General features: G+C 39.7%; 1 pseudogene; it reads right to left on the bottom strand.

Annotated features, from left to right (window-relative positions):
- Window positions 1–11,532: 11,532 nt before the first annotated feature.
- On the bottom strand, window positions 11,533–14,366 carry LOC130682113 (NF-kappa-B-activating protein-like; annotated as a pseudogene).
- Between the last annotated feature and the right edge of the window lie 2,911 nt (window positions 14,367–17,277).

The following is a 17,277-nucleotide window of genomic DNA, read 5'->3' as shown; positions in this document are numbered from 1 at the left end:
GACCAATTACCAGCAACGAGATTGAAGCAGTAATCAAGAAACTACCAAAGAACAAAACCCCGGGCCAGATGGATTTACCTCGGAATTTTATCAGACATAAAGGGAAGACATAATACCCATTCTCCTTAAAGTTTTCCAAAAAATAGAAGAGGAGGGGATACTCCCAAACTCATTCTATGAAGCTAACATCACCCTAATACAAAACCAGGCAAAGACCCCACCAAAAAAGAAAACTACAGACCAATATCCCTGATGAACGTAGATGCAAAAATACTCAACAAAATATTAGCAAACCGAATTCAAAAATACATGAAAAGGATCATACACCATGACCAAGTGGGATTCATCCCAGGGATGCAAGGATGGTACAACATTCGAAAGTCCATCAAGATCATCCACCACATCAACAAAAAGAAAGACAAAAACCACATGATCATCTCCATAGATGCTGAGAAAGCATTTGACAAAGTTCAACATCCATTCATGATAAAAACCCTCAGCAAAATGGGAATAGAGGGCAAGAACCTCAACATAATAAAGGCCATCTATGATAAACCCACAGCCAACATTACATTGAACAGCGAGAAGCTGAAAGCATTTCCTCTGAGAGCGGGAACTAGACAGGGATGCCCACTCTCTCCACTGTTATTTAACATATTATTGGAGGTCCTAGCCACGGCAATCAGGCAAAACAAAGAAATACAAGGAATCCAGATTGGTAAAGAAGAAGTTAAGCTGTCACTATTTGCAGATGACATGATACAGTACATAAAAATCCCTAAAGACTCCACCCCAGAACTACTAGAACGGATATCGGAATACAGCAAAGTTGCAGGATACAAAATCAACACACAGAAATCTGTGGCTTTCCTATACACCAACAATGAACCAAGAGAAAGAGAAATCAGGAAAACAACTCTATTCACAATTGTATCAGATAAAATAAAATTCCTAGGAATAAACCTAACCACAGAAGTGAAAGACTTATAGTCTGAAAAATACAAGTCACTCTTAAAAGAAATTAAAGGGGACACTAACAGATGGAAACGCATCCCATGCTCGTGGCTAGGAAGAATTAATATCATCAAAATGGCCATCCTGCCCAAAGCAATATACAGATTTGATGCAATCCCTATGAAACTACCAGCAACATTCTTCAATGAACTGGAACAAATAATTCAAAAATTCATATGGAACCACCAAAGACCTCAAATAGCCAAAACAATCCTGAGAATGAAGAATAAAGTAGGGGGAATCTCACTCCCCAACTTCAAGCTCTACTATAAAGCCATAGTAATCAAGACAATTTGGTACTGGCACAAGAACAGAGCCACAGACCAATGGAACAGACTAGACAATCCAGACATTAACCCAGACATGTATGGTCAATTAATATTTGATAAAGGAGCCATGGACATACAATGGCGAAATGACAGTCTCTTCAAGAGATGGTGCTGGCAAAATTGGACAGCTACATGTAGGAGAATGAAACTGGACCATTGTCTAACCCCATATACGAAAGTAAACTCAAAATGGATCAAAGACCTGAATGTAAGTCACAAAACCATTAAACTCTTGGAAGAAAACATAGGCAAAAACCTCTTAGACATAAACATGAGTGAATTCTTCTTGAACATATCTCCCCAGGCAAGGAAAACAACAGCAAAAATGAACAAGTGGGACTATATTAAGCTGAAAAGCTTCTGTACAGCAAAAGACACCATCAATAGAACAAAAAGGAACCCTACAGTATGGGAGAATATATTTGAAAATGACACATCCAATAAAGGCTTGACGTCCAGAATATATAAAGAGCTCACACGCCTCAACAAACAAAAAACAAATAACCCAATTAAAAAATGTGCAGAGGAACTGAACAGACGGTTCTCCAAAAAAGAAATACAGATGGCCAACAGACACATGAAAAGATGCTCCACATCACTAATTATCAGAGAAATGCAAATTAAAACTACAATGAGGTATCACCTCACACCAGTAAGGATGGCTGCCATCCAAAAGACAAACAACAACAAATGTTAGCGAGGCTGTGGAGAAAGGGGAACCCTCCTACACTGCTGGTGGGGATGTAAATTAGTTCAACCATTGTGGAAAGCAGTATGGAGGTACATCAAATTGCTCAAAACAGACTTACCATTTGACCCAGGAATTGCACTCCTAGGAATTTACCCTAAGAATGCAGCAATCAAGTTTGAGAAAGACAGATGTACCCCTATGTTTATTGCAGCACTATTTACAATAGCCAAGAACTGGAAGCAACCTAAATGTCCATCGATAGATGAATGGATAAAGAATATGTGGTACATATACACAATGGAATACTACTCAGCCATAAGAAAAGGACAAATCCAACCATTTGCAGCAACATGGATGGAGCTGGAGGGTATTATGGTCAGTGAAACAAGCCAAGCAGAGAAAGAGAAATACCAAATGTTTTCAGTCGTCTGTGGAGTATAAGAACAAAGGAAAAACTGAAGGAACAAAACAGCAGCAGAATCACAGAACTCAAGAATGGACTAACAGTTACCAACCGAAAAGGGACTGGGGAGGATGGGTGCGTAGGGAGGGATAAGGGGGGGAGAAGTAGGGGGGTATTAAGATTAGCATGCATGGGGGGGTGGGAGAAAGGGGAGGGCTGTACAACACAGAGAAGACAAGTAGTGATTCTACAACATTTTGCTACGGTGATGGACAGTGACTGTAAAGGAGAATATATGGTGGACCTGGTATAGGGAAGAGCCTAGTAAACAAAGTATTCATCACGTAAGTGTAGATTAATGAAAAAAAAAAAAAGCAGTTCCTGTGTGGTGACCTCCAATGAGTTCTAACAATGATATAAAGGGCATATAAAGTGTAGGCAAAGGGTCTGTTTGTGTTTATACAGAGGATCAAAGCCTAATTTGGCTACCCCGAAAATGAACTAAGATACGATATGAAAAAGAACTTCCAACATCAGGACTCTCGGGAAGACTCATGACAGAAGATGATCAGCAAAAAAAACCCAACAAAGATCCACGCACTGCCACAGGTGTAGATGCACTCATCCCACCAATTCCTGGACTTGCCATGGGAATGATGAAGGAGATATCTAAGCTGGCCTGTGCACACAGTAAAACAACCCATTTGACTGGATCTATACTGTTGGAACTCAACAAAGAATTAGGAGAAGTGCTAATTGTAGCACTCCAGAATCTTACAACCACAGACTATTTACTGTTAAAAGAACATATGGGATGTGAACAGTCCCCAGGAATGGGTTGTTTTAATTTATCTGAATTCTCTCAGACTGTTCAAGTTCAGTTGGACAATATCCACTATATCATAGATGAGTTTTCACAAATGCCTAAGGTGCCTAACTGGTTTTCTTGGTTTCACTGCAGATGGCTGGTAATTACAGATATGCTTTGGTTATGTAACTATACTCCTATTATGTTAATGTGTGTGTGCAATTTAAGTAGTAGCTTAAAACCTATACATGCTGAAGTTACTCTACAAGAAGATATATCAAAGAAATAATCAATCTTCCCATGTTTTCTTCCGCCTGCTACTTCTATAGCTTTTCTTCTTCCTTCCTAATTACAACCCTTAAATAGAATTCGTGCCTCATATCGAATTTACCGAGTATCATAATTCTTCCAAGTGGTAAAGATACCTCAAGACAAATGCTGGGCATAGAAGCCACAGGGCATAAATATGCAAAGAAGTAAAAAGCTAACTTTTTCAAACAATAAGGCTTCTCTCTCACTTACCAACTTCACATTTCCCTGTATGGCCCCGGAAGATGACTGGTTAGCCAGAGACGGGTAAGATTCCTCAAGGGAGGAACAACCTAAGACAGGCACAGTCGCAGGGGGGCCATCAGGTGAGAAATTGGGGATCAACAGAGGTGAGGCTTAGAACCTCACCCCCCCGTTCTGAGAGAAATCTTCTGCATACGTGGATGTTTTATTGCCCTGGTCTAGCTTGGATTAACACATAGTCTACAGGCACACACCTGATCATCTACATGTGCTCTCTTACAACACTAAACTATGTTTTCTACCTTTATCTTGTATCTACCTACCACTTCAGCATTTTATTAAAAATAATAATAATAAAGAGAGAAATGTGGTATCCACATATAAATCAAGTATAAAAACCAAATCAGTATTCATATTTGAACTGACTGTTTATAGTTCATAATGTATGAGCAAAACCGAAAGTTTCTGTGATGACTGCCCTTGTACTGTTCACTATGTAACTTATTCATTATGTAAGAATTTGTTCTACATGTAAAAACTTGTTTGTTATGCCTCAGAAGATTGGAGACTGACAAAAATTAGGCTTGGGGTGGAATAATGATTGTGCATTGAGCATTGACTCCCCTATACAGAATTTTATTGTCGTTAACAACTATTTGATCAATAAATATGAGAGATGCCCTCACAAAAAAAAAAAAAAAAAAAAAAAAAAGGACAGACTTCCAATGGTAAAATAAATTAGTAACCGGGATGTAATGTATAGCATAAGGAATATAGTCAAGATATTGTAACAGCTTGGTAGGGTGATAGCTGGAACCTAGAATTATGTATATAAATGTTCTACCACTGTGTTGTACACTTGAAACTCATGTAATGTAATACTGTGTGTCAACTACCCTTCAATAAAAAATAATTATTATAAAAAAAAAAAAAAAGAATATGTGGTACATATACACAATGGAATACTACTCAGCCATAAGAAAAGGACAAATCCAACCATTTGCAGCAACATGGATGGAGCTGGAGGGTATTATGGTCAGTGAAACAAGCCAAGCAGAGAAAGAGAAATACCAAATGATTTCAGTCATCTGTGGAGTATAAGAACAAAGGAAAAACTGAAGGAACAAAACAGCAGCAGAATCACAGAACTCAAGAATGGACTAACAGTTACCAACCGAAAAGGGACTGGGGAGGATGGGTGCGTAGGGAGGGATAAGGGGGGGAGAAGTAGGGGGGTATTAAGATTAGCATGCATGGGGGGGTGGGAGAAAGGGGAGGGCTGTACAACACAGAGAAGACAAGTAGTGATTCTACAACATTTTGCTACGGTGATGGACAGTGACTGTAAAGGAGTATATATGGTGGACCTGGTATAGGGAAGAGCCTAGTAAACAAAGTATTCATCACGTAAGTGTAGATTAATGAAAAAAAAAAAAGGCAGTTCCTGTGTGGTGACCTCCAATGAGTTCTAACAATGATATAAAGGGCATATAAAGTGTAGGCAAAGGGTCTGTTTGTGTTTATACAGAGGATCAAAGCCTAATTTGGCTACCCCGAAAATGAACTAAGATACGATATGAAAAAGAACTTCCAACATCAGGACTCTCGGGAAGACTCATGACAGAAGATGATCAGCAAAAAAAACCCAACAAAGATCCACGCACTGCCACAGGTGTAGATGCACTCATCCCACCAATTCCTGGACTTGCCATGGGAATGATGAAGGAGATATCTAAGCTGGCCTGTGCACACAGTAAAACAACCCATTTGACTGGATCTATACTGTTGGAACTCAACAAAGAATTAGGAGAAGTGCTAATTGTAGCACTCCAGAATCTTACAACCACAGACTATTTACTGTTAAAAGAACATATGGGATGTGAACAGTCCCCAGGAATGGGTTGTTTTAATTTATCTGAATTCTCTCAGACTGTTCAAGTTCAGTTGGACAATATCCACTATATCATAGATGAGTTTTCACAAATGCCTAAGGTGCCTAACTGGTTTTCTTGGTTTCCCTGGAGATGGCTGGTAATTACAGATATGCTTTGGTTATGTAACTGTACTCCTATTATGTTAATGTGTGCGCACAATTTAATTAGTAGTTTAAAACCTATACATGCTGAAGTTACTCTACAAGAAGATATGTCAAAGAAATAATCAATCTTCCCAGGTTTTCTTCCGCCTGCTACTTCTATAGCTTTTCTTCTTCCTTCCTAATTACAACGCTTAAATAGAATTCATGCCTCATATCAAATTTACCGAGTATCATAATTCTTCCAAGTGGTAAAGATACCTCAAGACAAATGCTGGGCATAGAAGCCACAGGGCATTAATATTCAAAGAAGTAAAAAGCTAACCTTTTCAAACAATAAGGCTTCTCTCTCACTTACCAACTTCACATTTCCCTGTATGGCCCCGGAAGATGACTGGTTAGCCAGAGACGGGTAAGATTCCTCAAGGGAGGAACAACCTAAGACAGGCACAGTCGCAGGGGGGCCATCAGGTGAGAAATTGGGGATCAACAGAGGTGAGGCTTAGAACCTCACCCCCCCTGTTCTGAGAGAAATCTTCTGCATACGTGGATGTTTTATTGCCCTTGTCTAGCGTGGATTAACACATAGTCTACAGGCACACACCTGATCATCTACATTTGCTCTCTTACAACACTAAACTGTTTTCTACATTTATGTCGTATCTACCTACCACTTGAGCATTTTATTAAAAATAATAATAATAAAGAGAGAAATGTGGTATCCACATATAAATCAAGTATAAAAATCAAATGAATATTCATATTTGAACTGACTGTGTATAGTTCATAATGCATGAACAAAACCGAAAGCTTCTGTGATGACTGCCCTTGTACTGTTCACCATGTAACTTATTCACTATGTAAGAATTCGTACTCCATGTAAGAATTTGTTCGTTATGCCTCAGAAGATTAGAGACTGACGAAATTTAGGCTTGGGGTGGATTAATGATTGTGCATTGAGCATTGACCCCCCTATACAGAATTTTATTGTTGTTAACAACTATTTGATCAATAAATATGAGAGATGCCCTCACAAAAAGAAATATATATATATATATATATATATATATGTACACACTTCCCATTGTAAAATAAATAAGTAACCGGGATGTAATGTATAGCATAGGGAATATAGTCAAAATATTGTAACAACTTGGTATGGTGATAGCTGGTACCTAGAATTGTCATGTATATAAATGTTGAATCACTGTGTTGTATACCTGAAACTAATGTAATACTGTGTGTCAATTACCCTTCAATAAAAAATAATTATCTAAAAAAAAACACATTAGGGAGGATATTTATATTAGAGCACATATAAATGCTGTATGGGAAAATATATTTGCAACTGATATATCCAATCAGGGGTGAATATCCAACGTATTGGTGGAACTGAATACACATTTGTCTGTCTATTTACTTTGCCAACAAAACATGAAAAGATGCTCCACATCACTAATAATCTGGGAAATTCAAATTAAAACTACACTGAGTTCTCACCTCACACCTGTCCGAATGGCCACTATCTAAAAGACAAGAAACAGCCAGTGTTGGCAAGGATGCGGAAAAATGGGAACTGTTGTGTACTGTTGGTGGGAATGCAAAATGGTGTAGCCACTTTGAAAAACAATATGGAGATTACTCAAAAAATTAAAAACAGCAATATCATACAATCCAGTAATTTCACTTCTGTATTTACCTGAGGAAAATGAAAATATTAATTTGAAAATGTACATGAACCTATATGGTTATTGCAACATTATTTACAATAGCCAAGATATGGAACCCACCTAAGTGTCCATCGATAGATGAATGAATAAAGATGTGGTACATGCACACAAAGGAATATAACTCAGCCATAAAAAAGAATGAAATTTTGCTGAGACATGATGGATGGACCTAGAGGGTATTATGCTAGTTGGAATAAGTCAGACAGATACACAAATACCATAAGATTTCACTTACTCTAAAAAAAGAAACAAACAACAAACCCAGAAACAGACTCATAAATACAGAGAACAAACTGGTGGCTGTCAGAGGGGTGGGGAATGGGGAAAGTGAAATAAATGAAGGGGATTAAGAAGTACAAATTTCCAGTTAAAAAATAAATAAATCATGGGGAATATAGCCAATAATATTGTAATATATTTGTATGGTGATAGAAGGTAACAACACTTATCATGGTGAGCATTTTGTAATGTATATAAATGTCAAATCACTATGCTGTACACTTGAAACTAATATGTCGACTACATGTCAATAAAAAAGATTTTTTTAAATTAAGAGGGTTATCAACAGTAGACTAAATGATGCAGAAGTGATCTGAAAGGTACAGTAGTGAACCAGGAAAAGAAAAAAAATTAAATGAGGATATTAAGCTTAAGGAACCTTTGGAATGTCAAACACACTAACATTCATATTATCAGTTTCAGGAGAAGAATGAAAGAAATAGAAAACCGATTGGAAGAAATAATGTGTAAAAGCTTTCCAAACTTGATGAAGGAGATATCCAAGTCCAGGAAGCAAAGAGAGTCCTGAATAAGATGAACCAAAAGTGATTCACACACCACACACTATAATCAACATGTAAACATTTGAAGATAGAAAATCTTAAAAGCAGTAAGAGAAAAACAACTAGTTACACATAAGTGTACCCCCAAAACACTATGAACTAATTTTTAAAAAATTTGAAGTACTTTGTTGTAAAGTTGATATACAATATCACAATGGTTTCAAGCATACAATACTGTGATTCAACAGTTATACACATTATTAAATCCTCTCCCCAACTAGTGTGATTACTATCTGTGAACACAGAAATGTTACAGAATTGACTGTATTCTCTATGCTACACTTTCATCCCTGATTTTGGGCCTCTTTATCCCCCACCACATATTTCATCCGCCCACCCCAAACTTTCCCCCATGGTAATCACAAGTCACTTCTCAGTGTCTCAGAGTCTATTGTTTTGTTTATTTGGTTTTTAGAGTCCACATACAAGTGAAATCATATGGCATCTTTTTCTGCCTGGCTTATTTCACTTAGTATATACCCTCTAATTCCATCCTTGTTGTTGCAAATGGAAGAATTTCTTCCTTTTTTATGCTTTGAGTAATATTTCATTGTATATATGTACCATATATTCTTTATCCATTCAACTATTGACAGACACTTCGGTTACTTCCATATCTTGGCTATTGTAAATAACATGAAACAAACATGGGGTGCATATATCTTTTTGAATCAGAGATTGTGATTTTTTTCAGGTAAATTCCTAGAAGTGGAATTACTGAGTCATATGGTATTTCTATTTTTAGTCTTTTTAGGAACCTCCATACTGCTTTCCACAATGGCTGCACCAATTTATATTCCCACCAGAAGTGTAGGAGGTTTCCCATTTCTCTACATCCTCACAATAATTGTTATTTCTTGAATGAGCTGAATTTTCAGCAGAAACTTTACAGGCCAGAAAGGAGTGGCATGATACATTCGATGCACTGAAAAAAATTTACAACCAACACTATTCTACCCAGCAAGGTTCTAAATCAGTATTGAAGGAGAAACAGGGAATTTCCCAGAAAAGCAAAAGCTAAAGGAGCTGATCAACACCAAACCAGCCCTTTAAAAAATGTTAAAGGGACTTACGTAATGGAAAAGAAAAGGCCATACCTAGAAACAGAAAAATCATGAAAGGAAAATCACAATGGCAAAGGTAAACATATAGTAAAATAGTGGACCAAGGTGAAGGTGAAAAGATAAAAGTAGTTAATTATATCTACAGTAATTACTTAAGAGATACACAAAATAATAAGATGTAAAATATGACACCAAATACATAAAACAGGGTGAGGTGAGGCAAGTAAATATGTAGTGCATTTAGAATGTGTTGGAACTTAAGTGACCATCACCTTATAAAAGACAGCTCTATACATATGATGTTATATATGAACCTCATGGTAACAACAAACCAAATAACTATAATAAATAAACAAAAATGAAGAGGAGGAAAACAAACATAACACTAAAAAAAGCCATCAAATCACAAGGGAAGAGAGCTAGAGAAGAAAACAAGAAAAAAGAACTACAAAAACAACCAGAAAACAATCAAATGACAATTAGTACATACCTACAAGTAATTACTTCCAATGTAAATGGGCTACATGCTCCAAGCAAAAGACACTGGGTGACTGAATGGATAAAAAGCAAGACCCCTCTATATGCTCCTTACAAGAGACTCACTTCAAACATAAAGACACAAACAGACTAAATGTGAAGGTGCTTAAGTGGTAGAACTTTCGATCTGAATGTGCAAAGCTGGGATAGCAATACTTACATCAGACAAAATAGACTTTGAAACAAAGACTGTAACAAGAGACAAAGAAGGGCATTACATAACAATAAGGGGGATAATTTAAGAAGAGGTTATAATAACTGTAAATACCTAGGAATCTAACATAGGGCTAGCTAAATATATAAATATTAACAGGCGTAAAGGGAGAATTTGACAGTAATACAGTAATAGTAGGGGACTTTAACACCTCATTTACATCAATAGATAGATCATCCAGAAAGAAAATCAGTAAGGAAACATTGGCTTTGAACAACACATTAGACCAAATGGACTTAACATATACAGGACATTACATCCAAAAACAGCAGAACACACATTCTTTTCAAATGCACATGGAACAGTCTCCAGGACAAATCACATGTTAGGCCACAAAACCAGTCTCAATAAATTTTAAAAAATAGAAATCACTGAAATAAACTTAGGAAGACTGAAAATTTTCTGACTATCATGCTATGAAACTAGAAATCAATTACAACGAAAAAAATTGGAAAAAAACACTAACAGATGGAAGTCAAACAGCATGTTACTAAACAACCAATGGGCCAAAGAAAAATCACAGGAAATTTAAAAATACTTGAATAATGAAGATAGAAACACAATGGTTTGAAATTTTGGGGGATGCAAAAATAACAGTTCTAAGAGGGAATAGCTATACAGTCCTACCTAAAGAAATAAGAAAAATCTCAAATAAATAACCTAACCTTACACCTTACTGAATTAGAAAGAAAAAGATCACCCAAAGTTAGTAAAGGGAAGAAAAAAAAAGATAAAGTAGAAATAAATGAAATAGAGACTAGAAAACACCACCAAAAAATCAATAAATCTAAGAGCTTGTTCTTTGAAAAGATAAACAAAATGGATAAACTTTTAGTTAGGCTCATCAAGAAAAGAGGAGGACTCAAAATCAGAAATGAAGGAAGAGAAGTTACAACTGACACCACAAAAGTACAAATGGTTATAAGAGATTACTATAAAATTATATGCCAACAAATTGGACAGTCAAGAAGGAATGGATAAGTCCTAGAAACATGCAATATTCCAAATCTGAAAAAGAAAATCAGAACAGACCAATTACTAGTAACAAAATTGAATTGGTAATCAAAACACTCCCAAGAAACAAATTCAAGAACCAGATGGCTTTATAGGGTAATTCTACCAAACATTAGAGAGTTAATACCTATCCTCAAAGTATTCATCCTATGATGCCAACACCACCTTAATACCAAAACCAGACAAAGACACTACAAAAAAGTTACAGATCAGTATCCCTTGTGAACATAGATGCAAAAATCCTCAATAAGAAATATCAGCAAACTGAATTTAAAAATACATTGAAAAGATCATTCATCATCACTAAGTGGAATTTATTACAAAAAACTTTCAATCACTTACTCTGGTTCTGGGTTCTTTGGAGAAAGTTCCCATACTTCAGGAGCTCCCAATTCTCCAGTCCTCTTTTCCACTTAATCTCCTAGAAGATATAGGTGTGTAAATTATAACTCCATGGCCTAAGTTCTGTTTACTAAATATATCATCAAATTCAAAGAAGTCCAGTTAAGTCCTATTTTCCCTATACATTTTAAACTTTAATAAAAACTTTGTGTAAATGTAAACTCAGAGAATTTGATGTTTTGATAGTATTGTCAAATGGTACAGACTACAAAGAGCCTGGGAGGCTGACAGTTATGTCCCTTCTGCTGCATGACGGCAGAGCTCCTAATCGCCCATTTCATCTTCTGCAATATGTGACAGAAACAGTTTTACATTTGGAAGTAACTTCATTTGCTTATACACATTATTCAAAGTAAAGAGAAGTCTCTTCTTGTGATTTGGTGAAACATTCCATTCAAAGAAACTCAGGAATTAAAGAAGATAGCTAAAAAACAAAGCAATACAAGTAGAAAATTAAGGGAGCACTGAAAAATGAAAGAAACTTAAAAAAAAATTTATTCAGTGGCATACAGAGTTTGTTTTCTCTGTTTTCCCTAGTTCCTTTTTAGAAAAGGAATACATTCTCTATCTGCTCTTGGAGGACATGGAAAAATTTTCTCATTTTATTTGTTATTTCTTCTCTTAATTTTTGCTCTCTCTCATAATAAACATAAAATAGTAGGGCTCAATTCCACAAAGTTTAGCTGCTTGACTCTTTTTAAAAAAACACCTTTACAAAGTAAATGTAATTTATTTTGGTTTGATTGAATAAACTAGTTTTTACTTCTTTATTAATGGGAAAATGTGGTATAATCACACAGTTAGACTCAGATTACCCCATTGAGGAAACAGTCTATAAGGGGACATACTTAAAAACCTGAAACTGGGACATGCATACAGGGGAAAGAATGCCTGATAGGCAGGAAAGAGCATGCAGTCAAGGTTTCATCCCTACTGCCACCTGGCTTTATCTGTACTCTTAAGATAAATTATTTATCTTCTATGTATTAAATGTACAAATGCAAATTTCACATGAGACGTTCCGAACATCCTTTGGTGAGGATTGTCCCTTAAGAAGCTGGTTGCTTTTTGATTGACACAGCCTGGGGGTAACTTCCTGAAAAATGTTATTTGGAGAGTTATGTCTCCAAACCTAACTCAGGCCTCTTTTTACTTTTTCTGCCCCCATGCACCAAACCCTAACAGTTAACACTTAAGGACTATTTATTATGTTCCAGGCCCTAAATCATTACATAGCTCTGAGAGACTTTGTGTTAATTTTATCACTTAAGTGGTTAAGCAATTAAGCCCACAGGGGTTAAGTAACTTAATACTATTACCTAGAAAGCACTGATTCAAACTTCGGCGATGTAATTCTGAAGCCTTTCCTCTTCATCACTATGCTTTATTACTTCCCACTTCTGGAGGGAAAATATTCAAGAAGACATCTCCCAGCTACTGGACATTAACCTGACTCTCAATGCCTGTAATACTTTTAGATTTCTTGTGTTTTCTTAAACACAGTACATGTAAAAGCACTTACTATGGTGCCTGATAATTTAACACTCAAATAAGCTTTAGATATTAACACTTACATAGCGAAAGTTATAACCCTTTTCCTTTCTGCTTCTTAATTTGTCCGTTCTTTCACTCCAGTACTCACTCTCCTTATAGGAGACCTGAACACCCTGACCTCACTTTTCATAGTCAAGACTGACAAGGTCTTTGTCAATGAAGGCTGATCTCAACAAGACCTTTCTCAATTTAGGCTAACCTACAGTTTAGAAGATCAGTTTTTCTACATTCAGTCATCTTCTCTCAGAGGCTTTTCTACCCTCCAATTTAAACCCGTTATCTCAGTCTTCCCCAACTCACTAAAAAAATATTGCCACTTACATATCATGGTATCTCAAACCTGTCTGACCATTCAACAAGTTGCCTGGCACTGCTAATTTTATGATCAATTAAGTAGTGCTCCTCCTTTCCATGAACTCGTGGGGCATAAAAACATGATCGCGAATTATGGCAAAACCAAGCAAACGCTTCAATTCCCGTAGGTCTGGCTCTCGGCCATGTCTGCTACAATAAGGGGGGGGGGACAAGAGGGTAGGGAGAGACCAGGGCACTGAATGATGCGGCCCTCGGGTGGGTGAAAGTCTAAGGGAAGAAAAGGGCGAATAAGGTGTTGTCGCGGGTAGACTGAAGGAAGGGAAGAAAATGGACACAGGCAGGCAGCGAGCACGAAATGCCAATAGTTAGAAAGATGAAAGACGAGACGGACTCTGAAGGCAGGTGGGCTCCTCACAGCGAAGGTGCGCCCGTGTCACTCACTTCCGTCGCAGGCTCTCCTCCCTCTCCTTGTCCAGAAGGCTAGGCCACGGCTTGTCGCCCCCGGAGGGGCGCGAGTAGCCACCGTAATAGGCGGACGAGGAGGCAGAAGCGAAGGGGGTGCCCGGTGGCGCAGAGGGCCGCTCTCGAGAGCGTGACCGCAAGCGGGAGCGACAGGACTGGTTTCGGGAGCCTTGGCTGTGGCTATTCCGGTCTCCCGACCGAGAGCAAGAACGCGAGCGCGAGCGGCGGCGCCGCAGGGAGCGGGTGGCTTTATTGGGCTTGGGGCTCTTCAACGAACTGCGGCGTTCCCCACCCGAAGCCTGCGGCCTCCCGCTCCGGGCTGCGCGAACCAGACACCGGAGCCATCACTGCCGCTCGTTCTCCGAAACAGCAGGAGAAACGGGCGCTTACGGAACCGAAGGAGCTCTCAGCTGCCGGGCTGCCGGAACCTTGCAAACAGTTCCGGGTACTTCCGCAAACCACCCCCCCCCGGACCTAGGCCGTCCCCCAGAGGAACAGGATGTGTGTATCGGCATAAAGAGGCCGGTGGAGCAGCGGATCCGTCCATCGTTCCGGTTAGTGAGGTGCTCACGTCTAAACTGCACAGGAGACCTCGTTCTTTCTTCTGCCTCTGGTTGACCTCCCTGAGGAGGGACGGTTGATTCCAGAACACGTTTCACTGAGCATCGGTATGAACAACAAAGCCAGTGTAATACATATATCTGTCACATGTGTATGTGTGTTGGAGTGTATATATAGGCTTACCTCGTTTTATTTCACTTTGAAGAGAATGCGTTTTTACAAATTGAAGGTTTATGGCAACCCTACATAGTTTCTTCAACAGCATTTACTCACAGTGCACAATGCGATATGTCAATATATCTCAGTTATAAAACTATTAATTTTAGAATAATCTAACAGCAGGTAAAAAATCATAATTGCAGGCGCGCCCTTCGGGCAGTGGGCACTGGCGGGTCGAAGGGCGCCCAGGGGCGGAGCCAGGTGGCCACGAGGGGCGGGCCCGCCGGGCGCGGGAAGCCTTCAGCGTCCGCTCGCCGCTAGGCCGCCCTACTGGCTGTAGCCCCCTCCCAGGCGAAGGCCTTCACGGAACCACGGCGGTGGCGGCGGCACCGGGGCGGGGGTCGAGGCAGGCTGCCGCTTCCGGTGGAGTGAGGAGCGATTGTCTGAGCGAGGCCAGACTGGAGGCCTTCCCTCAATGGCCCCCCTAGCACGCGCCCGTACCCGCCTCGCTCATCCCAGTGGCTCCCGGCGCCCGCTCCCGCTGCTCCCGGGCCTGGAAGTTCCCCAAGGGCGCCCAGGAGCTGGAGGCTCAGCGGCCAACGTGGCCTCGGGGTACTGAGGGTGGGAGGGAGCTAGGGCGCAGAGGGCCGGCGCGGAGCGCCACGCAGGCGCCGTGGGAAAATGACCCCAGGGGTCACCGCGGCGCGCTGCCTGATGGGGGGAGGCCCGGGAACCCTGGCGGACTGAGGGCGAGAGCGCGGGAGCTCCGCAGGGCCCGCCGGGAGCTGACGCTGTGGCTGCTCTCCCCTCTCCAATCTCTCTTTTTCTTCAGTCTCACCATTATGTAGTCTGGACTATGCGGGTTTTTTATTTTTATATTTTTTAGTATCATTAATCTACAATTATATGAGCAACATTATGGTGACTAGACTCCCCCCATCATCCAGTCTCCCCCACATACCCCATTACAGTCACTGGCCATCAGCATAGTAAGATGCTACAGAATCAGTACTTGGCTTCTCTGTGCGATACTTACCTCCCCGTGGGACCCTCCCCCACATTATGAGCACTAATCGCAATGCCCCTTTTACCTCTTCCCCTTCCCTCCCCAGATAGTCAGCCCAGTCCCTTTCCCTTTGGTAACTTGGTTATAGGGGGAGTCTAGTAAACATAATGTTACTCATGTAATTGTAGATTAATAATGACAAAGTAAGTAAATAAATAAATAATATAACGTCACAGTGGTGCTTCTATTCTAGAGACACAATGTGCACGCTGAGAGGAGGATGTTTCCACTTCAAAGCCTGGTGTCCTAGACTGGGGTGTGATTTCGGTGAGGTGGGTGCTGGCCACTTTGACAGCATGAGGGAAAACGAAAACCAGATCCAACGTACTGTGTGTTTCTTTCTATTTGGGGTCATTACTAAACAGTTACATGCTCACCATAACGGTTCCAATACGCCCCCCATTATCTTATCAAGTCCCGACCACATATGCCGTAAATGTTACTGTCCATCAGCCCAGAAATGTGCTGGAGAAGCGCTACTGAACTTCTGTGTTGTACAGCCCTACCCTTGCCCTCCTCCCACATTATACGTGTTAATCGTACTGGCCCTTTCCTTCCACCCCCTTATCCCTTCATTCCCACCAAGCCACCCCCGTCTCTTTACCTTTGGTAACTGATAGTTCGTTCATGGATTCTGTGAGTCTGCTGCTGTTTTGTTCCTTCAGTATTTTCTTTGTTCTTGTACTTCATAGACGAGAGAAATCGTTTCATACTTACCTTTCTCTCCCTGGCTTATTTCACTGAGTATAATATCCTATGGCTTCATCCATGATGTTGCAAATGATAGGATTTGGTTTCCTCTTATGGCTGACCAATGTTGCCCTGTGCATATTTAACACATCTCCTACATCCATTCATCTACTGATGGACATTTACCTTGGCTATTGTGAATAGTGCTGTGGTAAACATAGGGGTGCATATGTCTTTTTCAAACGGAGTTGTTGCACTTTTTATTTACTTATTTATTTTTTTGATTTTGATATCATTAATCTACAATTTGATGAGGAATATTATGTTTACCAGACTTCCCCATCAAGAAGTTACTCCACATAACCCATTGCCGACACTGACCATCAGCGTAGTAAGATGCTGTATAATCGCTACTTGTCTTCTCTGTGTTGTACAGCCCTCCATGTGTGCACCCCACATTATACATGCTAAACATAGTGGCCCCATTATTTATCCCACTTTTTCCCTCCATTCCAACCCATCTATCCCAGGCCCTTCCCCTTTGGTAAATGTTAGTCCATTCTTGGGTTCTGTGAGTCTGCTGCTGTTTTGCTTCATCACTTTTTTCTTAGCTCCCAATCTCTACAGATGAGTGAAGTCATTTGATACTTGTCTTTCCCTGCCTGGCTTATTTCACTGTATAATAACCTCTAACTCCACCCACATTGTTGCAAATGGTAGGATTTGTTTTCTTCTGATGGCTGAGTAATATTTCATTGTGTATATATACCACATCTTCTTTACCCATTCATCTCCTGATGGACACTTTGCTTGGCTATTGTGAATAGAGCTGCGATAAACACAGGGTGCATATGTCTATTTTAAACTGGGCTGC

This window comes from Manis pentadactyla, chromosome Y (genome assembly GCF_030020395.1).
Source record: "Manis pentadactyla isolate mManPen7 chromosome Y, mManPen7.hap1, whole genome shotgun sequence".
Classification (NCBI taxonomy): domain Eukaryota; kingdom Metazoa; phylum Chordata; class Mammalia; order Pholidota; family Manidae; genus Manis; species Manis pentadactyla.
Note: the sequence above shows the minus strand (reverse complement) of the source record. Positions and strands in the feature narration are given on the sequence as shown.